The sequence below is a fragment of the Cuculus canorus genome, chromosome 1, assembly GCF_017976375.1.
Source record: "Cuculus canorus isolate bCucCan1 chromosome 1, bCucCan1.pri, whole genome shotgun sequence".
NCBI lineage: Eukaryota > Metazoa > Chordata > Aves > Cuculiformes > Cuculidae > Cuculus > Cuculus canorus.
The window spans coordinates 31,605,398-31,632,868 of record NC_071401.1 but is presented as its reverse complement, the minus strand read 5'-3'; the positions used below and the strand labels follow the sequence as shown (position 1 = coordinate 31,632,868).

Genomic DNA, 27,471 nt, shown 5'->3' with positions numbered 1-27,471 from the left:
TAAGTTCAATTGTTACATCCATGTATTCAGGAACAGTTTTCCACTTCAGAGCAGAGACTCAAAAAAAAGTCTATGTCTATAAATTCTTTAGAAAGAATAAAATCTTCAAAATCTTCTCATTTCCTTTTCCCCATTGCTAGGAGTTCAGCAGAGTTTGAAATTTCATAAAGTATGACGTGACTTTTAAAAAAGAAATCACCTAAAAAATGCTTTGTAACATGCAAGAATGTATTTCTGAAACTGCACCAATATTTACCATAGATGTTCCAAGGGAGATATTCAGATTCACTGAAATACTTGAGAAAATTTCTAAGAACTGCAAGATTTTGACCTTTATGGCAATTTTCTTCCCAATATTCAGCCACATTTGTGCCTTTACTACTTCAGCAGTTGTAAAGAAAACCAAAGGAAACACACACAAAAAGCCAATTAAAGCACAGCCTCAAGTATGGGGGGGATTCAAGAGTAGACCTACTTCTTCCAGCTGACTGATTTTACCTTCAAAACTTCTTACTTGCTTGTGGAGGGTCATCTTTTTATTCAGTTTGAAGTTACATTTGTAAGTTTGGCTGTATATTTCTGAGTAACTGTAAGCATCATATGCTTCCCAAATTTTGCCATACAAATAACACGTGCTATTGAAAATTCAGCAGGCCAAGATCCGTAATACTGTCCCATTCATGGAAGCTTGCCAAAAGCTTTAAGAAGTTCAGCACCAAACTGTCAACAAAACTCACACACACTCCAAATCATCCAACAAAAACATGCGTGTATCCATTACACGTACCTATTTAATGCAGATATTCTCCAAGTTTCAAAAAGCACATAACCGAGAATTGCTTCAAGTTCAGAGTCCAAGATCTAAAAAGGAGATAATATGTATTTTAAAAAGCTACTATATTGTTTAAGCATATAAAAGAAAAAATCTATTGTGCAAAATTACTATTTAGAAATTAGTTTATGAACTTATCATTCTAAAGTTGTGCGTGACCTGAAAAATTTTGTGGGTGATAACAATGATTGTATGATAATTTATAGGGTATTAAATTTAAGATATATGCTATTGTATAGAATCTTAGGTGACTTCTACATACAAGTTCATAATAAGTAGAAAACTGAAAATCATAAAATTTTCAAATAGCAATTTTGCTACAACTATCTATAATGCAAGAACAAAACCAACATATTGAATATGCACAATTGCCAGTGGCATATCTGAAGACATAAATGATTTAGGAAACCACAAGCATCCCTATGTACATTTAAGCAATATTCTGCCTTTATTTTCCAGCAAGACAGTGGCATGATTAGGGAAACAACATTAAAAACCAAGGATATCATTATGTGCATTAGCTCTTTCTTGTCAAAAAATGCTGAACATGGCAGTTCTGCTACAGGTTGAAATTCTAGATATACATTTTTTGTAAGCATATGTGTAACACCTAATCACAATTAGTCCTAGAGTGTCTGTAAATTTTCCCAGTGAATCTTGCACAGTGACCCCGATAACTCTAATGTGCTTAAGAAAGAAAAAAAGGGCAGGACAAATGAGGAAAAAGAAACAGATTCAGCACACCAAGGAAAGACACAAAGGAGGGGAGGAAAAAAAGGTAAAAATAGTTCAGATGTCCAAATGCACTTGGTCCAATCTTTGTTCTGGACAATGATTTCTGAGGTGACCACATCAACTTCACCATCATGAGTAGATTCCGTATTGAGTATTTCTGTGGCACGATTAACATTTTTGAATCGTAGAATCACTAGGTTGGAAAAGACCCACTGGATCATCGAGTCCAACCATTCCTAACACTCCCTTAAACCATGTCCCTAAGCACTTCATCAACCCCTTCCTTAAACACCTCCAGGGAAGGTGACTCTACCACCTCCCTGGGCAGCCTGTTCCAGTGCCCGATGACTCTTTCTGTGAAGAATTTTTTTCTGATATCCAACCTGAACCTCCCCTGACGGAGCTTCAGGCCAATCCCCCTTGTCCTGTCCTCAGTCACCTGGGAGAAGAGGCCAGCTCCCTCCTCTCCACAACCTCATTTCAGGTAGTTGTAGAGAGGAATAAGGTCTGCCCTCAGCCTCCTCTTCTCCAGGCTAAACAACCCCAGCTCTCTCAGCCACTCCTCGTAAGACTTGTTCTCCAGTCCCCTCACCAGCTTCATTGCTCTTCTCTGGACACACTCCAGAGCCTCAACATCCTTCTTGTGGTGAGGAGCCCAGAACTGAACACAGTCTCACCAGTGCCGAGTACAGAGGGAGAATAACCTCCCTGGACCTGCTGGTCACACCGTTTCTGATACAAGTCAAGATGCCATTGGCCTTCTTGGCCACCTGGGCACACTGCTGGCTCATGTTCAGTCGGCTGTCAACCAGCACCCCCAGGTCCTTCTCCTCCGTGCAGCTCTCCAGCCACTCTTCCCCCAGTCTGTAGCGCTGCATAGGGTTGTTGTGCCCAAAGTGCAGGACCCGGCATTTGGCCTTGTTGAACCTCATGCCACTGGCTTCAGCATGTTGATCCAGCCTGTTCAGATCCCTTTACAGAGCCTCCCTACCCTCCAGCAGATCGACACTTCCTCCCAGCTTGGTGTTATCTGCAAACTTGCTGAGGGTGTACTCAATGCCTTCATCCATGTCATTGATAAAGACATTGAACGGGGCTGGACCCAGTACTGAGCCCTGAGGAACCCCACTGCAACAGGAAACACTTTTTCACACAGTGCTGCCACACAGCCACAGCTCTTATAAGTAAGAGTTCATGTTAGAAAAAGTCTTGCCTTTTTCCTTTCCCCGCAATTTTGCCTGAGTTTTTGCCTGCCACTGCCCTACTGGTACCCACTGCATGATTTTCAGTGTAGGCAAAGTGAATCACCCCAGCAGAGTTAAAATTAATCAGTTATAGAACAATCTATACCCACTATGCATCAATGGTCACCTGGTTGGGAGCACCCATGTGCTCCAGCTGAAGAGCAGGCATTTTCTTCTCCAAAAGCTCAGCCCATCGAAGGAGTCCTAGACTCCTTCTGTTCCCTTCTGTAAGCTCATAATTTTCAAGCAGAGAGACAAAATGTAAATATCAGCATGGATAATTATTTTACCTCTCATTTTTTGCAAGATAATCAGACAGAAAGATGAGACTTGCTCTGAGAAACAGAAGCAGTAGAAATTTTTATCCAGCAACTGAGTGAAAGATTCTGCCAATTCTTCTTACAAAAGCAACAGTTCATTGATTTGTAGCTGCTGCCTACTTTGATGTGCAAGAACAACTACAGAAATCCTTCACTGGTCTTCTCTACATATTTTCAAGGAATCTCTATAATCATGACAACTTCTAGGATTATTTGTTCTACACACTATATCGCCATTGCTGCTGTTGATGTCAACTGCAGAAAAACCAGGCTCAGAAGTTCAGATTCCATCACAGAGGCACAAGTGACATACATCTCCGCCTTTTGCATCTTCTACTCAATTCCCCCAAATTTCCATAATAAGGCGTAGCAAAATCAGAAAGAGAATGCCAATAAAGTTGATGTGAAAATCATCTGCATATCACCTCTAAAAGGAGTGGGAGCTGTGTACTGGGTAATACTAATAAAAATCTGTAAGATCAAAGGATAGCCAAAGTTTACTCTTTATTTTCTACAGTTATTCCCTCCATTTTTTCCCTATGTCCTTCTTCATAACTTAGCTTTAACACGTTTTCCAAACAGAATCACAAAATATCTCAAGTTGGAAGGTACTCATAAGTATCACTGAGTGCAACTCCCTGTTCCTTGCAGGACTACTTAAAACTAAACCATAGAACTAAGACCATCCGTCATCCACCTGCTTGTTGAACACTGTCAGGCTTGGCACAATGACCGCTTCCCCAGGCAGCCTGTACCAGTGACTGACAACCCTCTCGGTGAAGAACCTTTTCCTTATGTCCATTCTGAACTTACCCCACCTTCATTCCATTTCCTTGTGTCCTATCAGTCACCAGAAGAGAAAGAAGAGATCAGCACCTCCCCCTCTGCTGCTCCCCAGGCTTTGCTTTCCCCTTTATATATCAGCAAAACCTGTGTCGTAGAAGTAGCCTTCAAAAGATCAACTGGCTGTAAAATTCTACTAATGGAATAACACATGAAACAATATTGCTCAAAGACACGCCTCAAGGGACTGTTGACCTGAGAATTTCTTATAACATATTTATAGAGAAATATAATGAATTATTGCTTGGCTGAGATAGCTCTGTGACAGAACATTTGCAGCCAAAGATAAGAACGATTGTATGTAAGTATAAGCAAATGATTTGCTGTGCATAACATTAGTGGTGTTTATTTCAGAAGTGACCACCCATCTACTATTGAAAAAAAAAAAACCAAACCAAACCTCAAAGAGTTGCAAAAAGATGTCAGGGAAAGTTTTTACTTATAGCATATTTTCTATCTTTAATAACACCAGCTGTCACTTTTACAAACACATCATGCCCTTCACAGTTATCCCATATTCTGCAAACACCAAAAAATCCCCAAACCCCTCCCACAGTTATTTAACATCTGCTTCATTTATGGATTCTGACAAACTGAAGGACAAAGGTATGATTTAACAGATTGCTCTGTGTAAAGAAGCAACACAGTTCATGAAAGGATTCATCAAATACCCCTGTCAGAAAGCTTTACAAAGCACAGCTTAATGAACGTATGCAAATTGCTATGCTATATAAAATGCCTGATACCACTTCAGCAAGTAATGTGCTTAAGAAACTTATAGAGAATGATAAGATAGATCTATCTAATTTGTCTTTGAAATAAACTGATTTGGTTTCTTCCAGATAATTTCAATCTCTTTTTTCTCAATGCCTTGTGGCATAACAGTAATGCGTTACGTACAATGAACCACTGCTTTAGACCCTAGAAGATGTGATTATTCAATAGAAAAGCATTCAGAAACAGGCGAACTGGAAGCATACTGGTACACTTCAATATTTTCCTTCAATGTTTTGACATGCTGACATTTTTTAAAAATTGGTATTTCCAAGCCTTGCTGCATTTAAACCGCTCCTTTTCTTTTCTGCCATTGCGCAATGTGAGGTTGAAGTCTGAGCGTAAGTCAGACCAATATTTACAGCATAAGGAACTGCTCAGATATGAAAGCACATTAGAAAACAACATGCGTCTAGGATGATCAATGCTGTTGCCGTTTTCAACATTATTGATCTAGAGATCCGATAATTTTTTTTTATCAAGATAAGGAAAGAATGGCTTATAAGCTAAAATGATTTTCAATGAAAAAAACGCAACATTTTCTAGATCTTTTTGCCCCCTGGCAACAGAGAGTTATTTTCACCAACCCACTTTAAAAAAAACAAGCATTTTCAGTGTTTCGTCAAAGAAGCTAAAATCCACAATTACCCTTTATGAATTCACAGGAAAAAAAATTAGATAGAACTTGTCTAATTTTTCACTTGGGAAAGAACACATTGAAAAGAACACAGCACAGTAAGCACATCAGAAACCAGAAGGCACAGAGTTTCTGGATCCTGGCTTTACTGTTTAGGACAAGAAGGTGTGAAAGAGAAAGAAGACCATCAATTATCGTGATTATCTCCTTTTAAAAAGTCTCTCTGAAAACATCTGTCAGAGGAGCCTATGTATAGCTAGTGATGCCCTGAGGTAGAAATAGATTGTATCACTGTTTCTGCACTCTTTACTTTTTAGTAGAGGTGTTACTCATCCTTTGAAAAGATGTCCTCAGACTATCATGTGTACTAACATAAAACTGATTCTTGATAATTAATAATTTTTTATCACCTTTGTGCACCCCCAGTCATCCACAGACTACAGACATAGAACACAAATTGTCTGGCCTCTTCATATTCCCTTCAGTCACATTCCTCTGGAGTCCATGATGGACAAAGTCCAGGGTGCAGTTGACCAATTCTTTTGCATGCTGTCTATTAAGCCTACAGTTCTTCAGCTGGTGTCCATCTCATTCTACAGAATTCAAGTTTTCGTAGGAATAAAGGGAACTCTCCTGCTAGGGTCGCAAAAGGAAGACAAACAAACACTCTCTAAGTAACACTTTCTTAGGTGGTTCTTGGTTATGCTATGCTAGGAATAAAATCCTCAACGTGAATATGGTTCAAGTACGAGCTAACAGTCTTACAAGTAAAATTTTCCCTTCCCCCAAACAAGTCTAATAAAAGCAGCTTCAACTCTTATATCTTCCATTATACATTTCATGTTACTACAGCAATAATTGCTGTTACTATCAAAGCTAGACACAAGTTTTGCTCAGTGCCTTAGGCACAATGACTGTGTTGGGCAGTACTCAATGCAGGGTTCTCAAATCTCTGCATCATGAGACCGCAGTTCCTGCATTGAGAATTAAACAAACTCTAAAATAAGAGTGCAGGGTGAAACGCCATGCCAGAAATGTATTGTGATCTCTTCATTTTGAAAGCATTAACTAGTAAAATCCCTTCCATTCTGTTACACTGAATATTCAGTATGAGCTAGGCACTATGGAAAATGTTTTTATGTATCTGCAAATGAACATACATTACAGTGAGTATTCCTAATGTTTTTCTAGAATTGAGTTTGTACCACTGACAATTAAGGGGTGGTATCTTTCACATTATATATCGCTTTTGCATGCCAGACAGCAATATTTAACAGCACAGGCTATTCTCACCTTTACATATATTTTTCTTAAATCTGTAAGATGGTGGGTTTTCTGGCTTTGCATTCAGTCGAAGACTGAAATCTGGGAATAGATGAACATGCCACACCTTTCTTTATTATTCCTCATTTCTCAGAATAACTCCCTCAGATTCCATCATTACCATCTCTATTTTAAATATGTACTTTTCAACATCAATCTACAAGTACAGAAAAATGTGTCCCCTTTCGACTGTACATTGAGGCCAACAGATTCACAGTTAATACAGTTAATAAAGGCAAATTAAGCAACCTCTATCTCACGTCTTCTCTTATCTCCCGAACTCATATGAAATTATACAAATTATTGTAAGTAAAATCAGATATTCTAACTTTTCCCTAAGTAGAGAGGAAAAGATTAATCTTGGGAGTCAATCTTCTTACAGCTCTCCTAAGATGCAACATCTAATAGATTTCAGGGTTAAAAAAAAAAAAAAAAAAAAAAAAGCCTCCTGTACGCTTTTCAGTTCAATCTAATAAAAAAGCTTCAATAAAGTACATTAACCTGCACACCATCATTGACAAAATCGCAGTCACCCTGTGTGCAATGGTGTGTGCTATGTGATAATGCAATAAAACATCTTTTTTAACCTGTTACTTTCAGGGTTTTTTTTCCACCAGGGGTCATCAGCATTTAAAGTCAGGTGGGAAGCAGAGATGCAAAGGTGCAAAGACTCCCAACCTGAAGTACTGAGCAACTTTACTGTGGTAGGCACTTCTGAAGGGCAACAGTCCTCACCTGCCCTGACACAGGCAGAAGAGGCACACAACACGGCCACTGCTTTTGCTTTGACAATATGAAGCTTATGTTACTTTGCTACATCTTCAGAGGGTCTGAGATATGCAAAAATGTGCTGCCATCACTGCAGTGTAGAAGTTGGAATATAAACTCCATATGGAAATACTTACCTTTTTTTTTCTTTTAGAAGAAAGGTAGAAACATTAAGGTGTGCTATTTCAACCTACTAAAAAACTCATTACACGGCTAAATGCAATAAATACAATGAACCTCTAACTCTTTCCTTTTTTAACTACAGTGACAATCTATGGGAAAACCCTATTCAAAGAATCACATGGAATGTAAAAAATAGGGGTTCCAGTAAGTTGAATATAGACCATATTTTTCAGGAATAAGATCTATGGAGGATATTATGGGTAAGCTCTGCATGTTCATGACACTCAACTGCCTTGGAAGGTCCTTAGCACCACAGCATCTGAAGGTTATGATGCCTCATTCTTGCATAAAATAGGAACCATTCAGAGCTAGCCATCAGTAAAATCCAGCTTTGGGAATCACAGGTGGGTCAAAAGATCCATAGAAGAAAGAAGAGGACAATTATGACCTCGTGAAATGGACACCCATTCTAATGAGGGGCAGCTGAAATCCACATTTTTAGCATTACAGAAGTGAAAGACCAACTTTCCCTTTGGTCTCAGAAGCAAATATGGAAGCTGAGAAGATAAGCAGGATCAAACAACTTGAGAGGTGTGTAGAAAGTCTTTCTAAGTAGTCAATTGTGCCTCCTGCTAAAAGTGAACAAGATGTCATTCTCTGAGAAGTCAGAAATAATGGGAAGTAGCTTATCAAGATAAAGATGACTAGTAGACAGGCTAGTGGTAGAATTTGTTGACCACAGTGTTGATAAAACAGTATTAGAAAACAATTTTAAGGAAAGGTACACTGACCTCAGACAGAGACCTTCTGGCATCCATTAGCTAACAGGAGGATCCAGCAATTGCTGAATTAAACACAAAATAGTTGATAGGGCAAACACATGAGCAGTGGCCGGTCTCCTTTCTAGTCCCTTTGGTAACACTATAACTGGATATTCATATTGCATGTTTAACTTTTCTTTCACCTCTCTAAATGTTCCTAAGTGTTCTCATAAAACCTTCCCTAAATTTACCAAATTCTGTCTTCAAATTATTTTGATTTTCTACTTAACTAGTGTGTTTGGAGTTCATTCCAGAATTTCACCTCTTGAGATGCTTGAAAAAATTCTTTTAATTTTAAGTCTAAATTCATTCAGGACTACATTATAAACATATTATCTTGTGTTGACATTATCCGTTGGTTTCAACAGCTCTCCTCCCTCCCCCCCGGTATTGCCCTCCAAATGTATTTAGAACAAAGTCTCTTTCTGAATATTATATACAAATTATAGGGAATAGAAGCTTAGCATATTTTGTCAGAAAGCCTGACAGAAGGTAAACATCCACTGGGAAAACATACTTAACTTATTTTTATTTAGTAATGAACAAAAGGTAGACACTGATTTCTTTTCATAGTTACTCCAGTATAAAACAGGAATTATTATACCTGTGTGGAGAGCAAACTATGACCTACGGCTAACCTAGAGGCACAAAGTGCAACAGAGCAGGCATCTGCCTAGGGCTGCAGTTAGGATCTAGAGCACTAAGCTGTCAGTGAAGAAAAAAATACCTCATAGAGGAGAGGAAAACAGTAGGCATCTGTCATATAAAAGCCATTTTTTTAGAGCCTTCAGAAAGTGAAAGATGTTGACTATAGACTTCTTCCCTAGAATCATAGAATGGGTTGGGTTGGAAGTGACCTTAAAGATCATCTAGTTCCAATGCACTTGTAACGGGCAGGGACATCTGCCACCAGATGACCTCAAAGGGATTTGAAAACCAACATATCTGGCATCTAGACCTCCTACTCCCTAGGTAAATGGTGCACATGCTTCAGTTCAGGTTGGACAGAAGAAAAAGGTTCTTTGCTGAGAGAGTCGTCAGTCACTGGAACAGGCTCCCCAGGGAAGTAGTCACTGCACCATGCCTGTCAGAGTTCAACAAGCATATAGATGATGCTCTTGGTCATATAGTTTAGTTTTAGGTAGTCCAATAAGGATCAGGGAGTTGGACATGATGATCCTTATAGGTCCCTTCCAACTTAAGATATTATATGATTTTAAGTCTATGCAAAAGAAAACTTTATATTCACACACACACTCCTCCCCCTCCCTTCCATTTTAACCATCACACTTTTGTGCTGAATTCAATGACATTCAAATATATTAGGAATGGTCCCAAGACACACAAGGTATTAAGCCTCTCTGAGTGCTCAAGCACCTCGCTGCTTCCTCCAAGCTGCAGTGGCATTGCCATGGACAGCACCAAGACTTCTGACTTACTGAACCACGATGTCTGAACATCCACAGACTCTACCTTTAAATGCCCAAGGGAGTCCAAGGTCCGCTACAGAGGGATGGATCAATATAAATCAGGTTGCCCTCCAGCACAGCCGTTCTGTATCGTTCCCCAAGACTTCAGCACCTAGCAGGGAATTGTCTCACGAATTGCAGATGTCAATATCTGAACTCATCACCTCGGGCTTTCTTAAACTGAGAGAAAGAAATAGGTACCTCTAGGACTCAATTCCTTTTGTCCTAGCTTGGATATCTAAAATAGCTTAGATAAATTGCACCCAAATATAGGGTCTAGTGACCATAAAAGGAATCTAAGCAGAGTAGCTTTGACGTGGGCATTTCCTCTGTAAATAATTCAAGGTAGTTGAGACAAATCTTGCTGCTGAAGCCTGCCTCAGGAGAGCTGGAAATCAGACAGATCTGAAGTCACAAACAGGGGTTCAAAGGATAGGTTTTCAATGACAGCATGATCTAATGTGTAAGTCTTTATCCAGTCCAGCCTTTTCCTGTTGAATTTTAAAGAGAAGAATTTGAGATTTGGCTCAAAGATAGCAATATTAAAAGTCACCATTAATCTGGAAAGACTGATTTATGAGAAAATATTAAAATAACTAAATATGTATAGCTTGACTAAAGCCACTATTGAAAAAGAAATATGATAATTAACTACAAGCTCTGGAAGGATGCACACACTAAAGATTTTTTTTTAATAGGGATTTTCAGGAAACTATAGCTAAGAGTAATGTGATTATACTGAGCAAGTAAAATTTAGGCTGACAGGGGAAAAAATCCTAATAATGAATTGTACTATATTGTAAAATAATCTTCCAAAGGAAATTGGCTGAAATCCAATCACATCTAAAGCCAACTGGACGAAGATCCGCAGAGAACAATCCTGCATTAGCTGCAAGATGGACTAGATGACTCAACAGCACTTTTTCATTTTTAAATTCCTATCATTCCACTCTATAAAATAATCCAATAAGTCAAAGGGAAAAGGGAAATAGGCTTAGCAACAACTGCACAGCCATCTCTTCTCTGAGGTCTGCACACTGCAATCAGTGCATCTTGCACTCAGTGCACTGAGGGGGAAAACATCTGTATGTGATCAGAGGACTGTGTTAATTAGGCCTTATGAAGTCTTATGCCTGATGTCCCTTTCTCCCTGTTGCTCACTCCTTAATAAAATAACATTACCAGAAGAATCGACCTTATGTTGTAAATGTATCAATCATGATCTTTGCTGCACCAGCTACTCATAATTGGCTTAAGCTTTCTTATCTCAGATGCCAAGTGGTGTTAAACAAAACATGAAAAATAAATAGCCTATAGGCACATATTTCCACTGAAGTAATCTTGCCACATGTTGATCTACACAGACTACAGTAACAATGTCTCCTAAAGTTACGAAACTCATTTTTAAAGCTGTGCAATAGTTTACTCTTAAATTTCAAAGAAGCTTTGACATTTTATAGTTCAAAAATTTTGCTGAGTGTGTTACTATAGTCTCTGTTTTCTGTTATACCTAAGCTGCAAATAACATAAGTCTTCTTAAAGAATGACTACTCAATTTAATTACGGATTTGGTTTTCCTCTACAGGGAATATTAGGCAGTCTTAACTATATACAAATAGTTATATATGTGTAGTACATATACATATACATATACATATACATATACATAATATTTTCTGAAGAAAGTGCTTTCAAGTGTACCACTAGTTTTCTACAACCCACTGCAACTCCACTTTTCCTACAGCAGTCGCAGTCTGCAATACTACCAAACTTCTACCCACTTCATGAGAGGTCTGAGATGTACTGAGGATGTGTAGCAGGGGATGACTTTTCTAAATAATATTTAAACGTCTAAAAGTAACATAAAAAGTCTGAAATTAACATAATCATCTGAAGAACTGATCTGCATGCCATAGGGGTTTGGGTTGAATTTTTTTTGTTGTTTTGGTTTTTTTTGTTGTTGTGGGTGGGTTTTTTGCCTCAAGTGTTCAATTAAACATACAACAGCAGAGACAGGATTTCTGTTTTTCAAAAGAAGGAATATTAATGGAAATCTATGTCTGCATAACAAAACCATTATCACCAGCTCATAGCTTACACGACTGACTCTGAATTATTCACATAATTTCTCTTTTTTTCACCTTCTCCAATGAACTTTTCAAATCAGAACCCTAATTACTATTTCCCTACCTTCTTTCCTTTGTCAAAGGAGTTAAGCAAAGGCAATAATAGAATCTTAACGTGCAATCCTCCTAAATGCTTATACATTTGAGATTTTTCCGTCTCTCGTCTCTTAAGATAACGAGAGACATAAAATGTGAATTACCCTTTAACCGATACAGCTACTAATTCCCACTCCTGGCAGCAGAGTTAGGGCAATAAAGTGGCAGCTGTGTCCCTGCAGTCTACCTGCACCTGAAACTGAGGTTGCCTTAGTAGAAGCCATCCACCTTTTTTAATTGGTCTCAATGTATGCTGAGAGAAAACCTGGCTGCCGCATTAGAATTCAAAGACGGGGGGGACGGACACTGCTGCAGGGCGGTGTTCAATGAGCAGCCTGAGATGCCATAAAAAGTGGAAGGTAATCAGCAGGAAGGCACTGGGGTCAAGAGGCAAGTCTATGGACATCACGGGTGTGGGTACCCAATACAGGCATCAGGCAGGTGTAGAAAAAGGAGGAACAGACCATCTCAGCAGACAGAGAAGGAGCCCAAATGAAGTAGCATTTCATCACCTCCAAAATGACTGTGACACTGAAGACACCGCTGACCAAAAAACCCTAAAGATGTAAGAAGTTCCTTTTATCCTGCAGTTTTCTGGGCAATCTGGACAAAGCTCTGTAAGCAAACCCAGCAACAAAGTCTGTTGCTGACCCTGAGCTTCTTTTTCTGTTGATACCTAAGCAAATTAAAAACCAAAAACCAAATACCAAGACCAGGGTACAATGAGACAGCAGAATGGAAAAGCCAATTAAGGCATTTTCCAAGCTCCATGCAGAGGGGCAGATCAAGGAAGAAGTGGAAGGAATATTTTTAATTCTTTTTAGGAAATAATCACTAGGAAATTGGTTGTATTATACTTGACTCAGAGAGTTATTTCCAATGATGGTAGTTTAACCAAAAGCTAACCTTGTTATAATTTTTCACTGATTTACAATGCTGAAAGAATTATGGAAAAAGGAAAAAAGGTAGATAATATCTTATATTTCTGTTTTAACTAAATCAGTGAAAACTAATCATATACAAGCACTACATAAAGCTCAGCTTGAAGGATGGCTTTTGCCAGCAGTTAGTAGGACTGTCAACTTCCAAAACATGTTATGACATGAAAATACCTTCATAGCTTTACAACATAGTAACTACCTGATTTCTTTGTCTAGATTTGCTTTGCTCTGTTAGAAGACATGTGGCCAGGCAGCAGCCATGAAGTCTACATAATTTTCTACTGCAGGTTTCTGCACCTATGTGGAAATATCTGGAGAGATGACTTAACAATGGAGTATGTTCAAACACAGGGAGTTTCTCCAGCATGGGTAGGAGAGGGAGCAATGGCCATCCCTGCAGAGATGAGCAGCGAGCAAACTCCCAGCCAGACTCCAGAGGTGGCAGAAAGAAATGGAGTTTGCTTAAGAAGATCTTCCAGTGAGGATATCATAGGAACTATGGTTAAACTTGAGAGTTGAATGCTGGAAAGAAAGACCAAAGGAAATGACCAAGGACACCATCTGCAGGGGACAGACCTGTTTTCAGTCCCTTTATTTCTGGCTAACTTTCATAGTAGGTCATAGTTTTTTCTGTTAAGAATAATTTGACTCTAGTTTAGCATCATGCACTGTAACACTCAGCATTAGGGATAAAAAGTTTTTTGGGCCATTGATTCATTGTGCTTACTTTTAGGAAACCAAAGCTGCCTGATATGAAGTCCTGTCATAATATCAGATTATTATTGAAAGAATAATGGAAAACTGAAAGAAATTGAAAAAAAAACTCAATGCACTCTTGTACAACTGGAATGAATAACTTCAAAGCCAGAAAAAAACATTTTGGGGCTTGGGTTTTTGTACATTAGCATTTAATAGTCCTATTTCAGCAGGGACCCCAGGGGACCAGGTGGTGAAATAGTAAGGAAGAAGGACAATGTTAAGAAGCAAGAAGCAGTTGTCCTTGTTTTAGGGCAAGCAAAAAGAAACCATCTCAGCTAGAGAAAGCGGGGAAGGTGGTGAATTAAAGGTGCACTTTTCCACATCAAATTATTTCTCATTGATTCATATGCACAGTAAAAGAAGCTGTGGGAAATTAAAATGCATAAAAATTGGGGGGAAAAAAGCTTTCCTTGTTCTTAAAATCTTCTAATTTGGGGTTCTGGGCCTTGACTTAAAAGCTTAGATTGCTATCAATGGACCATCTTGTTTTGCTTTTAGATACACAAAACAAGTTACTGTTCTTAGGACTCTTGCAATGTCTTGTTTGAGTTTGGAGGATAAGGGGGACAATAAGGAGTACAAGGAGATTATAATTCTAGAAAGTATTTACATATCTCTGCAGTGCAGCCCAAGAGTTTTTAGGGACTAACGCTTTTCGTGTCTAGTGTGTGGCACACTCGGATCCTTGCCTGGGCTCCCCTTCCACCGTGTAACATTACCCTGAGCAAACACACATCTCCAGGTGCTTTAAAATGAGGAACACTTACAAAAATATATCAAAGTTTGGTTGGCATTCTAAATTAGAAGCAAAGGAGACTAATTCATTACAAATAAGATTCTTAAATGTACTATAACTACACACAAAAATCCAGCAAGTTTACATGCATTAATTGTTGCCACAATGTTGAAGTGCCTTTGCGTGCAATTTTATTACCCAATTAAGCCCCAAACTGTCAAATTTATTCATGCAGTGTAGACATATCATATTTTAAAATTATCCCAATCAGTTAGATAATACTCCCTTTCTGCACACAAAGCCATTCAACATTTAAAAGAAGAAAATCTTTCCAGTTTTCCTTTAGATCCCAGGTGGATTCGATTTTTCCTGCTTAAGCCTCCCTAAACCACAAAGAACTAAATACTGCAAGCATTTTACAGATTTTATAATTCAGAAAATGGGGGCACAGATCTCACAACTTCATCAAGAGCGAAGGCCTAGGTTCTTTAACCATCGTCCTCACTGCAATCTTAAAATCCCATACTACAGTCCTCCTGGATTAGATTCCTCTGTGGGTTTGGGTAAAAGGAAACTGGTTGTCCACAAACCATGAAAATCAAAATATGTGGTAACAAATCAAGACTACTTATAAATATGGAAGACTGAAGAGTCCCATCTTTCCTAGGAGAGAAAGACACACTCTGTCACATCAGCTTCTGAAGGATTTACATTCCAAGCACAGGATCATTAGGTCTGCTGGCTATATAGTGTTTTCACATGACTGAAAGGTATTATCTTGCCACTGATAACACCAGTTTAAATTTTAACGGGCTGTTCTGAAGAAAAATAATTAACATATGGTTGACTTCCCATATATTAGAGAAAACAATAATAGTGACTAAATCAGCATCTTCCATGGCATAGCATAATTTCAGCTGTCTTGGTCATGATGAGTTGTACAGCTGACTCATTTCACAGACATGCATCACATAATGAGAATGAACACAAATCGTTTGCAACATCAAGGATTAGATTTTGCCCAAGACAGAGGACATAAGACCATATTATAAGGAACTACCTAGAAAGCAGCAGCCAGTCAGCCATTACCTCTGAGTCACAGAAAATCCCTGACAGGTGGATTGATAATTGATAATACTGTATCACAAGGCAATCTCTACACTGCCAGCCTGATTGCTAGGCTTCAAGTGACGACATGTAATCTCGGCTTTTCACAGACCTTGAGTTCAAGGTGTCATTCTGAACAAATGATTTACAAGCCCTGTATTCCTGAAGTGTTAAATTCTTGTAAGAAATTTGTATCTGCTACAAAAAGGGCTCAAAGTAATCTCAACTTGTGACAGTGCCATAGAGAACTTCTTTGGATTCTGTGTCCTACAAGTTGTGGCCACCAACACAACAACAGTAGATGTCAAAGACAAATTAGGACATTGGATCGACCCAAAAGCTCTTGTCAGGACCTGCTATACGTCCTTTAGAGACGTTAGCTTAGATAAACAAAATAGGGAAATTATTAATGGCATCGAGTCTGGCACGTGGGTTCTTAACCTGACAGACACTTGGCAGACTGTGGATTCAGCTTAGTCACAAAAGGAGGATGTGAAGAAGCCATATCAGATTTAAAAAAAAAGTCTGCAAAACACATACCTCTACTTGGGATCATATTTATTAATATGGCCATTCAAGCAGTCTTATCCTCAGAACAAGAACTAAAATAAACAGAACAAGCTCAGCTAACAAGAGTATCACAATTGTGATGCTTCCCATATTTAAAGTAAAACAGAGAAGTGTCTAAACTTATATCTACTCCTTGCTTAGGTTTCCGTCTCTATTCAGTGGCACACCATAAAGAGCTTATGACATCTGTATCCCGACTGAGATGACCAGTTAAGGACCTATGGGTGGAGGGAGTACATCCAAGTTGCTGCTGTATCACATTTCTATACAGTGTGTGGAGAGACAGGTAATGCCAAAATGCAATGCAAAACATAGCTGGGCTGAATTATTCTCTGAAGCTGCTATCTCAGCTGCATGGGGAGAACAGACACCTAACAAACATCTGTAGGATCAGATCTGGAGTCATTCCACCTCCATCTTGGCACAGCAGATTCTCCATATAATTTTAGCATGCCAAAGGATTAAGCTACCCATCATTCAACCTAGATGTACATTAAATGATTGCCGGGGTTCAGAAAATCTGAGTGGCATGGAAGACAAACTCCTGCTTCCATCAGTCAGCTTTTCATTACCATCATTCATCCTGTCCTCTGTATTTTGAATAAAATCTGCATTCCCTCTGTACCATGCAAATACCTTTTGTATAATAAATACCGCAACACAATGAATCCTTCAGTGTCCCTTTTTCCTTGTCAGGAAACTGTCTCTACACTGCTTTATGCTGAAAAGATTTTTCAGACCTCAGCACAAATATTAGCTATAATATTTCTTTCCTGTGCGAGTGCATGCAAAGATTGTCTTTTTTCATTTTCTCCTGGTAAGGAAAGGCACGGACATCAATGACTGTCAGCTCTACTCACTGGGGTGTGAACCATTGCATGGATGAAAGCTCCTCCTAGGATTGTCCTAGTTAGGAAAAGTCTAACTTAGACCTTTCTCCAAAAGGAATGAGGTGTGAATGGTAGGTTGATTTGGATTTTTTTTTTTTGTGCTTCTTTGTCCTCTTGTTTGGTTCACAAATGAATTGTCAGATGTTATTTAGGGAAAGAGAAAAAAGTCTCCAAAAATGTCTTTTAGATATAGAAACAATGTATAAAAAGAAAATAACTTCAAATTATTTTATTCTAGAAATTCTTCCACATCCAGGAAATGTGATCCTCCCTTCCTCTCCCAGAAAATGGGTGAAGTTCAAAAATAAAATCCAAGCTTGGACCCACCTCTAATTTTCATTCATCCATTCTCAAACGATTTGTATTTACACTGAAGGAAACACTAAAAATCACAGAATCACAAGGTTGGAAAGGACCCATTGGATCATCGAGTCCAACCATTCCTAACACTCCCTAAACCATGTCCCTCAGCACTTCATCCACCCGTTCCTTAACACCTCCAGGGAAGGCGACTCGACCACCTCCCTGGGCAGCCTCTGCCAGTGCCCGATGACTCTTACTGTGAAGAATTTTTTTCTGATATCCAACCTGAACCTCCCCTGACGGAGCTTCAGGCCATTCCCTCTTGTCCTGTCCCCTGTCACTTGGGAGAAGAGGCCAGCTCCCTCCTCTCCACAACCTCCTTTCAGGTAGTTGTAGAGAGTAATAAGGTCTCCCCTCAGCCTCCTCTTCTCCAGGCTAAACAACCCCAGCTCTCTCAGCCACTCCTCATAAGACTTGTTCTCCAGCCCCTCACCAGCTTTGTTGCTCTTCTCTGGACACGCTCCAGAGCCTCAACATCCTTCTTGTGGCGAGGGGTCCAGAACTGAACACAGTATTCGAGGTGCGGTCTCACCAGTGCTGAGTACAGAGGGAGAATAACCTCCCTGGACCTACTGGTGACCCCATTTCTGATACAAGCCAAGATGCCGTTGGCCTTCTTGGCCACCTGGGCACACTGCTGGCTCATGTTCAGTCGGCTGTCAACCAGCACCCCCAGGTCCTTCTCTTCCGTGCAGTTCTCCAGCCACTCTTTCCCATCTCTGTGTGCACACGAAGGCAACCATCTATAAGCAAAAGGACATTATCTGAATGTAACAAAGAAAAGGCAACAGGAGAATCTGCTCCAGTAGTATTTACTGTCTGTTGTAACAGTATAATTTTGATTTGTCAAAATTGAGACCTGAAATAGCCCCCTCCATGTTTTCTTAAAAGCTTTATTGTGTCCAACTACCTCTCTTCTGAATTGACTTCATAAATTCCGATTCCTCCACAGCCGTTACTAACTTTCAAGGAAAATACTCTACACCAAAGAGCCAGATTTTCATATGCAGCTCCAAGACAGTTCTTTATCCTGCATTATTACCTCCTGTACTGCAAGAACGCTGTTTCTCCTGGGAAGAATTTTATTTCCTTACTTATCAACACCTTCCTCCACACATCATCTTGTTTCCTCTCACTCTCCTTCAGCTACATTGTGCAAAAATCCTAGAAAAGATGAAGTGTTGTATGTGTTAATGAAAGACTGATTAGGAATTGACTCCTAATGGCATAGTCGCTGTATCGTACATTGTTGTGGGATTTCCTACCAACTATCAGGCCAGAACACATGTGCACAGGTAGCAAATATACCATGGACAGGCACTTATGTACCTCACTATTAGCCTGAAACAGATTTTCCAGCATTTGAGCAGTGACCCTTTAGAAGCTTACATAATGAAAAAACAGCACTGAAATGAGTCAGTGTGCTTGGCAAATTCAGATCATTAACTATGAGAAAGTGCTTGAAGTGGATCAAGGGAGAAACACATACCCCAGAGAACATTAAATAGAGAAGGCTTATTAGTGATGAGTAAACAGGTGCAACATTCCTCTAGAAATGGCAGGATGGAGTCCTTCATTTTCCGCAGAAAAGTCCTTGCTGAAAAACTAGGTCCCACCTTTCACAACAGAATACATGCTGGACTCTTGACATCCCCTCCCAGGTGTCTACTCGCCAAGAGGGAACTCCGTAACAAATAAGTAGGAAGACAAAGCACGTGGCTCCTACAACTGCAGACTCACCACTGTGCAAACACAGCAGGAGCAGGCAGAGATTAAGAACAATCCATATACAGATCCATACTGCACACGATGTGATAAGGAAAGACCGGGGCCCTCTGGGAGGCACATCAACAGGTTTGCAAGCCAACTGGGCTTCACCAGCTCATGGCCATGGTGCTTTTCTGCAGAAAGCCAGACCAAAAGTAAAACAAACAAATGAGTTTTTCAGTAAAAATAAATAAATAAATCCTGAAGCTACCAATAATTCATTCCAGTGTCACCAGAATGAAAATGAGAAAAAACACTCAGAAAAGTCTACATTAGGGCTGCAGCTGTTCCTCTTGAGCAGTTTCTCCATTAGTGGTGATAACTCACAGATAATTTATGCACATTAGTTGGCTATTGCAATGGTTGCCTTGTACCAGCTTGAGATATTCAGAGATCTACACCATAGTTTTGGAAAGCCCAGTCTACATGTTTTGGCCATGTTATGAAGATACTTTAAATGCTTTTTTTTTTTTCTAAATTGATTTTGAAAAAGGTGAAGAAATGCAAGACAATAATTCAGATTTCCACAGGTCCAAAATATGTGTTCTACATGAAAATGCAAATCAATGTAGACTGCATGTTAACTCAAAATGGATTTGACTTTTTTAAAGCATGGCTTAACAAGTCTTTTTAAAAGTTAATTGCTTGCATTGTGTTATGAAGGATCAGAGTACATGAAACAGCATACTTTGTTCTACACGAAACAGCTTAAATCTTAGGCTTTCCAGAGACACAGTAGTTGCCAGGATACATTGAAGCTGCTTGAGGAACTCACGTTTCATGCTTTCAGCAATCTTCCACTTCTGTTCAGGATTCTCAGCCCTAGGCTTTGTCCTAGAGATAGAGCTGTATACTTAGCAGTTCCCCATATTTCATTTTTATGAAATTGGAGTGAATCCTTTGATGTAAAATATATAATTTCTTCTCATAAAAGGCCAATACAAGGGCCATTTGACAGTCCAGGATGTTGCACTAATGTTTAAGATGCCTATCTCTGCAAGCAAGCCTGATGCCATACACAATGCTCACTTGGCTTCATTTCCTTATCTATTCTATGAGCATGAACAGCTGGAGATGGACATATAGAGGCTTTAACCTTCCATGGCACATCTAAAAAAGTACACAACCAAAATCTACGCAGCTGTGAGTACCAGAAAGACATCTGTATATAAGTTAATTGCTTTTGGTTTGAATAGTTTCCATTTTTATCCTGCCATCTACATTTGCACCTATTCAGTGGTGCATTTTGGACACAGCGGGGGAACATAAGCCACGTTCCAAATCAGCTCTTCCATCTTCCAGGCCTGCTTCACCTCAAGCCTTCCCTCAACATAATTCCCTCCCTTCAGTTTTTTTCTATTTGTCTCAGAAACCAACCGAGCAAACCTAAGAAGTGATATTTTCACCAACACTTCTGTGGAGTGAATTACTGAGCTGAGTGGATGACACGAGCAAAGCATGGGTTTATTTTCTGGTTTTGCAACCCCTCTTACTTTCCGGTGACAGACTTCAGCTGTCCTGAAGCAGCAAATTCAGCCCCAAGCAAAAGGAATAGCAATGTCAGCGCACGAAGCACCTTTAACCGACTGATTTGAAAAACAATCAGCTGCTCCTTTTGTTCATTAAATCTGTAGATACACATATGTATGCATGTGCAGTAAATTAACAACACAAATCACACTCCTGAAAAAAATCTCCAACATCTACTTAAAATCTTGCTACTAATTACAGATGTGATTCAGACCAGTGATGTATTTCAAATTAGCAAAAGTAATCAGTCCTGTTTCTTTGGAGGAAACAGGTGTGGCCTAACTAGCAAAAATAAAACTAAAGTTAACACTAAGAGCTTCTGCTTTTTACCCTCTAAACAGTTGTTAGCTCTGGCAGGTCTTTATTAATGATGCTATGAAAACATCAATGTTATCTAAGTAAATCCACTATTTTCTTCATATATCATCATCTGTAGATCTCATCTCCGATTGCCGTTTCTGTCAGAGATTGCATGTGAATATCAAAGCTGTTTTATAGGTAGGCTTAAGCTTGCAATATTTTCCGAAACCAAAATAAGTACATAGAAATGCTGCTAAAGAAACATGCACAGCAACTTTTCTATATTTACAGAAAGCATCACTGAGAAAAACAGCATCATGTTATCCAAATCTGTCCCTTTATAAATATATAGAATTAGTCTTTTAAACATTGCTTGCTAGCTGTAGGAACAATAACAACACAAAACCCTGCAGTGAGTCACTGTGGTCTTCTAGAAATAATTAAACTAAAATACTGTTTATCCTGACCTTTACCGTTTGCTTTACAGTTACTGGTCAAAAGTACAGTGTCACCCTGCAGACATGCATAATCAACTTTATTTTCCATTCTAATTGAGAAATGGAGCTGTTAATGTCAAGAAACATTAAAAAGAAGCTGCTCCACTGAATTTGCAGTCTAGCTATGTGGTGTTGGGTTTTATGATAAATAAACCACCTAAGGAGCTCAGGGGAACAACTGGGGCAGGAGGGAGGGTTTGGGGAGTGCGAATCATCTCCTGCCCTGCTCCCCCAATCCCATTGCTGGAGCCATCCCATCTACAGCACATGGGGAGCCTGGAGGCATCATAGAAGCCAGAGAAGCCCAAACAACCACTGGGAGGCATGAGCCCCAAACCCAGACTCCCCAAAGGAGCCACACCCTTGGGAACCTGGAGGGGACACCCATCAGGCTCTTAGGGTTTCCCCATAGCCTGAGAGAGGTCACCGACTGGGGCCACACAGGTCACACTGTGGGTTGTTGGGGAAGGGCATTTCAGGATTGCATAAGACCCAAGTGTGAAACCAAAGATGAAGTGACAGAGTGATCAAGGTGATTTGGGGAGGAACAACCATGGGAAAACACAGAGGAATAAAGGAATAAAAGAGGCTGATCGTATGTGAACACACAGCTGGTCGCTTCACTTGCCTAGCCATGCTCTACCTTGATTAGCATAGTCTGTCCTGTCTCCTCATTAAATAACATTTCTAACTCTTTTCCTGGGCAAAGGGTTCTCTCTAGGGTGCAGAGGCTGAGGACTCCAAGTGCAGCAGTTGGAATGGGACCAGGGGTTCCAGAGCACCCTATGGCCGGGGTACCAGAACCCAGAGCAAATGAAGGTGTGTGCATCACTGTGTGAGTGCTAGCAAACACCAAGCTGGGCTAGCCAGTGAGCCAGTGAACTGGCCTGGGAGCCAGCTGTGTCCTCAAGGGCAAAGCCACCAGAAGAGGTGGCTATCACAGGGACACGAGGAGACTGAGACAGCTGCCAGAGAGATTGGGGGCCAGGCAGCAGACTGGGAAACCTGTGTGCCTCTCATGGTGAGGTACCATGGAAGAGAGAGGATCTAGGACCTCCTAACAGATGAATTGCACGTGCAAGACCAGCTGCTGGGGGATTAGTGTTGGGGTGGCATCTGTAAGCATGCACGTGTCCACATTCATGTGTCAGGGAGTCTGTACCAGCAGAGCAGAGGCTTTGGCAGTCCATCCATCTGGCATTTTGGAGACATTTGGCAGTCTCCAAAGGAGACTGGATATCCAGGGCCAAAGGCTGGGGATAGTGACAGTCCTCCTAACTGCTAGGGGGACCTATGCTGCGTATGTATGTACATTGTATACAACCCTCCTAACCAGTCTCTTCTGGAGTAGCCAGTTAGGAGAGGTAGAAGTGGTCAGTGCTGCTGTTCATGCTTGCATGAGTACTGAGTGTGTCTGTATGTTGATCTGTGTGGCTGGCCATGCATATGACAATATATATTTATATATAGCTTATGTGTATGACTACTAGCAAACTACTGTAGGAATATAGCCCTGCCTCGCTACTATTTGGTCCTGGGAGCATGGAGCTGCAGCAGCCTCCTCTTGACTGGGGTCCCAGATTCAGCTTTCCAATAATATCTGGAAGTTCTCAAGAGAGGTGTTATCCTTCAAGGACAAACTAACATCTGTCTGGAAACAAAGCAGTGTGATAGAATTGGCAATTCACAGCCAAGTGCCATGGTCATGATTCTTTCAGCATAGCTGTAGCATGAACAGAAAGCCCAGACTGAAAGATTGTCGTGGCAGTCTCTGAAGGATTTTCTGTTTAGAAACATCAAACGAATTTGGGGTGGGGGGGGTCAAAAAGGAGAGCAAATGCCTACCATCTGCTCTTGCAGTCTTTAGTCATTTACCTTGCCTACACACAACAGTGAATACTTGTAATTAGCATGAAGAAGGGAATTAACAGAAAAGTTTCAGGTCATACCACTGCACCACAACACTAACTTATACTTGACCTATTTTTCTCAGTTAAAACAATACTTAAGGATATATTACTGTAGCAACAGGACAAGGGGTAGTGGTTTTAAGCTGAGAAAGGGTAGATTTAGATTAGAGGTTAGGAAGAAATTTTTTACTGTAAGGGTGGTGAAGTCCTGGAACAGGTTGCCCAGAGAAGTCATGGTAGCACTGGAGGTGTTCAAGGCCAGGCTGCATGAGGCTTCAAGCAACCTGAGCTAGTGGAACGTGTCCCTGTGCGTTGGTGGGGATTTAGAACTGGATGATCTTTAAGGAACCTTCCAACTCAAACTATTCTATTATTCTACAATCTATATACAGATATATAAGGAAATACGCCCTCCTACATAAGATTACTAGACTATTTTAACATAACATATGTCCTATTCCATCTCTTCTGCCTCTTGTCTATAGTAACAGGGAATTTTAAGAACCACAAATCATCAGAGTCTAATATTGAGGGACAACTCAAAGAGAGATGATCTGAGCCACCTCACAACAGCCCTACACTTCACCTACTTCAACAGAGCTACCTCTAATTTGTACCAAAACAAGATCAGCATCACTTACCTGGTTTCCAGCAGCAACATGTCCCATAGCACCAAGACAATGTTAGAAAGTGTCCTACACCACATACACTTGAGGCAATCACATCCATTCTCTAAGTGAACAATAACTGACCAGAGAGGATTACAGCTGTTAGGTTTATGCTCGCCCTTTCCACTGTATGGACAAAACATCTTTTTTTGGAACGTGAACAGTACAAAACACACGTTCCCAAGGCAGAAGGGGAGATATCCCCACACCATGAAAAACAACAGTATTGGCTTAATAAGGAGAGCCTTACAAAGACATCATGAATTAGCAGAAAACTAGTTTGGAAAGATAAGATATTAAACAATTTCTGTGGGGAATAAGAACACTGGAGATTATTTACTTTGCTTTAATTACTTCAGCACACTGCTAGATTAGTTTTTGTACGCTACTAGACTTTCATACCATCGTTTTTCAAATGCAAAGAAGTGAGTTCATGTTCTGAATATTTAAAGTTCATCATATCCATATTATCTGGTTCTGTACTCGAGTTTCTGCCACTCAATTCACAAATAAATAAGAGGGTTACAGCTTCACTTTCAAAATTATTATTATTACAGTGATGTAAGCAGCAACCTTAATTTCTAGGTATGTCTTGCTGGCTTGCCTTATATCTATCTACATATGTTTTGACAAGAATCCACTGTTAATATATACACTATCAAAACAAAGATAATCATCAAGTTTCACTGATGCTTTTGATCTAGATCACATTAGGTCATCCTCCACTCTCCTGGAACACTTTAGTTTGATGGAAAACTGATAATAAGCCAATTTCCAGAGGGTTATAACTTACAAAAACACAGTGTAACATTTGAAAGAAGCTTCCCTGAAGGCTTTATGAAATGTTTAATAGGCTGTATAGTTATGGACCATATTACTGCACAACACTAATAAAATAGCAGTTTTAGACTCTCCATTAAATAGAGCACAAAGAAATCTCTGATTAAAACAAATAAAAAATCCCACTTATCCCACTATTTTGATACTAGTATGAGATTTATGGGAGCCTGTGCAAAAGATTCAATTGGCCGAAATAAAGATCCTGTCTTTTCTTTGACTCTTTCTTGTTACAAACTCTTTTAAGAATGCCATTTACAAGTAATCCAAAATTTTCCTGCCTTGAAAAGAGCTGCCTGTACCTAAATCAACTGCAAAAAATAACATTTTGATACGTCTAAACTAGCAACTGTCTATTAAAGGAACAAAGCTCTGTTAACAACAGGATTTTGATCTGAAATTTGCTCAAACTGGTTTGCCACATTTGATTTCACTTTAGGAGGTTTGGCCATATGTACTGGTAAAGAACGTTTCTGCAGCACCGACAGACTGGGGATTTTGTTGTTTATTCTGTGTGTCTGCAGTACCTAAGACAGTATGGCACACTACATCACAAACACGAAAATCCCCAAAATAATGAATATTATGATAATAGTAAAATAAATACTGACCAAACAGTAAATACCCATGCACTCATAAACAATTTAAATTGTTGTGTACCCCACAGATGCTTGAAGAATTACTCCAAGCAACATGACAACAGAGGTAATTTAAAGCCAACTGGGAGAAATTAAAAGGCTCAGGTTAATTATTGTGTTACAGCTGGGCTGGAGACGTGAAAAACAGAGCAACTGAGACAGGTTTGGAGATAAGCAACCACTGCTTCAGCTTGTCTCCTCCCTACTCTTTGTCTTGTCTCAGGCAGGACATCACAACAGGACTCTTCAGTAAGCTAAGAGGACACCAGAAGCCCCTCTGAGCTTGACTCTGCTCTGCTTACCGCTGTACTTCCTATGCCAGATTCCCAATCTGCCTGTCCTTCATAGTACAAAATGAACAGAAATACTCACCATGCAAGCTGCCGAGAGCATTATTGAGAATGCTATTAAAGTGAGAGAAAATATAAGACTAGGTAAAACTAGTAAAACTAGGCAGCATTATAAAAGTGGCAAATTGTAAAGACAGTGTTGAGGAAGATTGTTCATAATCAAGGGAAAGGAAAACAGCAAAGGTAGACAAAGGCTCTAGGAGATGGTCATTTATGGGGTTCTACCTAAAAATGTGAGTTTTGCAGTACTCAGTGATAGACAAATGAAACAAAACTACAAATTTACTGGGCTACAGCAAGAAAAGTGGCAGAGAATAAGCTCAGAAAGATGGTTATTTAGATACATTCCTATATGAGTATAACGACTCAGAAAATAATAGTTACAGTTAACATCTAATTTCATATTACTAAAAAGATAACATTCGCTGTAAACATGCCAATATTTGACATGATATGTAGGAAACAGTTATCTCACCAGACATGTATTTAAATGTTGATGTAAAAAAGATCTCAAATCTTCACATTGAAAGGATTCACTTTTAGACACTGTAACAAGGTATGTTCTCCAGTAAAGTTCAAGAACTTAGGAGAGGTTTAGAGATACTTTTTTTTCTCTTAATGAGAGCTAGAAGACGGAGTATCCAGTACACATAAAGTTCTTTCCAAGTAGGGGGAAAAAAAAATAAATCTGTAAATGAGCAGGTCTTCCTGAGGAAATCAACAGATTAGATACCAAGATACTTCCTTGTTAACGGAGCGTATAACTCGGTTACCAGTCAGGCACCTCTGAAATGGCTGTAATCCATGAAGGGGACCAAACCTTGGCCTATGTACTAGTACTTGGTCACATGACTATGCACATATATATATATATATAGAGAGAGAGAGAGAGAGAGAGATAGGGCATCCCACAGCTTGGCTATGATTTCCCACTTAAGATTTCCTGAAAAACCTGTATTCTGGACCTCACTTGGTCAGGGGCTCAGTGGAAAAACAGACAAGTTGGAGACAAGGAAACAATTAAGGGGAATATTCTTTTTCCAGGAGTTTAGAAAGAGCAGGAGGTCTCTGGAATCGGCCATCTCCTAAGACTGGGGAACCACAAGTTTGTGTCTTAATTCCTGGCTTTTTCATATTTGTGTAATAAACTGTGCCAAAACCAAGGGCTTGCAGCAGAGTCAAGAAGAGCATCAATTAGTTTCTTGTCTGACAAGCCATTAGCTTGCACAGCCTTACAGAAGGCAGCTTAAAGGTTCGGGGTACCTGAAACTTTGTCACTTAGAAAACAACAGCATCTATGTTTAACGTGAAATTTAAAGTCTCTGTTATCTTTAGCTTAAATTTTCAAGCCTGGGTGCCAAAGGGGCTTAGTTTGGTCAACTGGCTCTCCAGATTCCTTGAATATGAACCTTAGCCACCAGCCTCCCCACCTTTCTAGCAGAGCTGCGTGACACTCTAGTCGAATGGGTTCCTGTCCACCACCAGGTTTGGTGGAGG

At 39.8% G+C, this 27,471-nt stretch overlaps 1 protein-coding gene across 7 annotated transcripts in view; it reads right to left on the bottom strand.

Annotated features, from left to right (window-relative positions):
* The window catches only part of ENOX1 (ecto-NOX disulfide-thiol exchanger 1), a 366,853-nt gene that overhangs the window by 291,449 nt on the left and 47,933 nt on the right, over positions 1–27,471 (bottom strand). For 6 of the 7 annotated variants that reach the window (XM_054052495.1, XM_054052503.1, XM_054052479.1 and 3 more), the window contains exon 2: positions 788–861. The exons of the other annotated variant lie outside the window; for it this stretch is intronic. The gene's annotated coding sequence lies outside the window, so the exon portion shown is untranslated. The remainder of the gene's footprint in view (positions 1–787; positions 862–27,471) is intronic. 7 annotated transcript variants of the gene reach the window in all.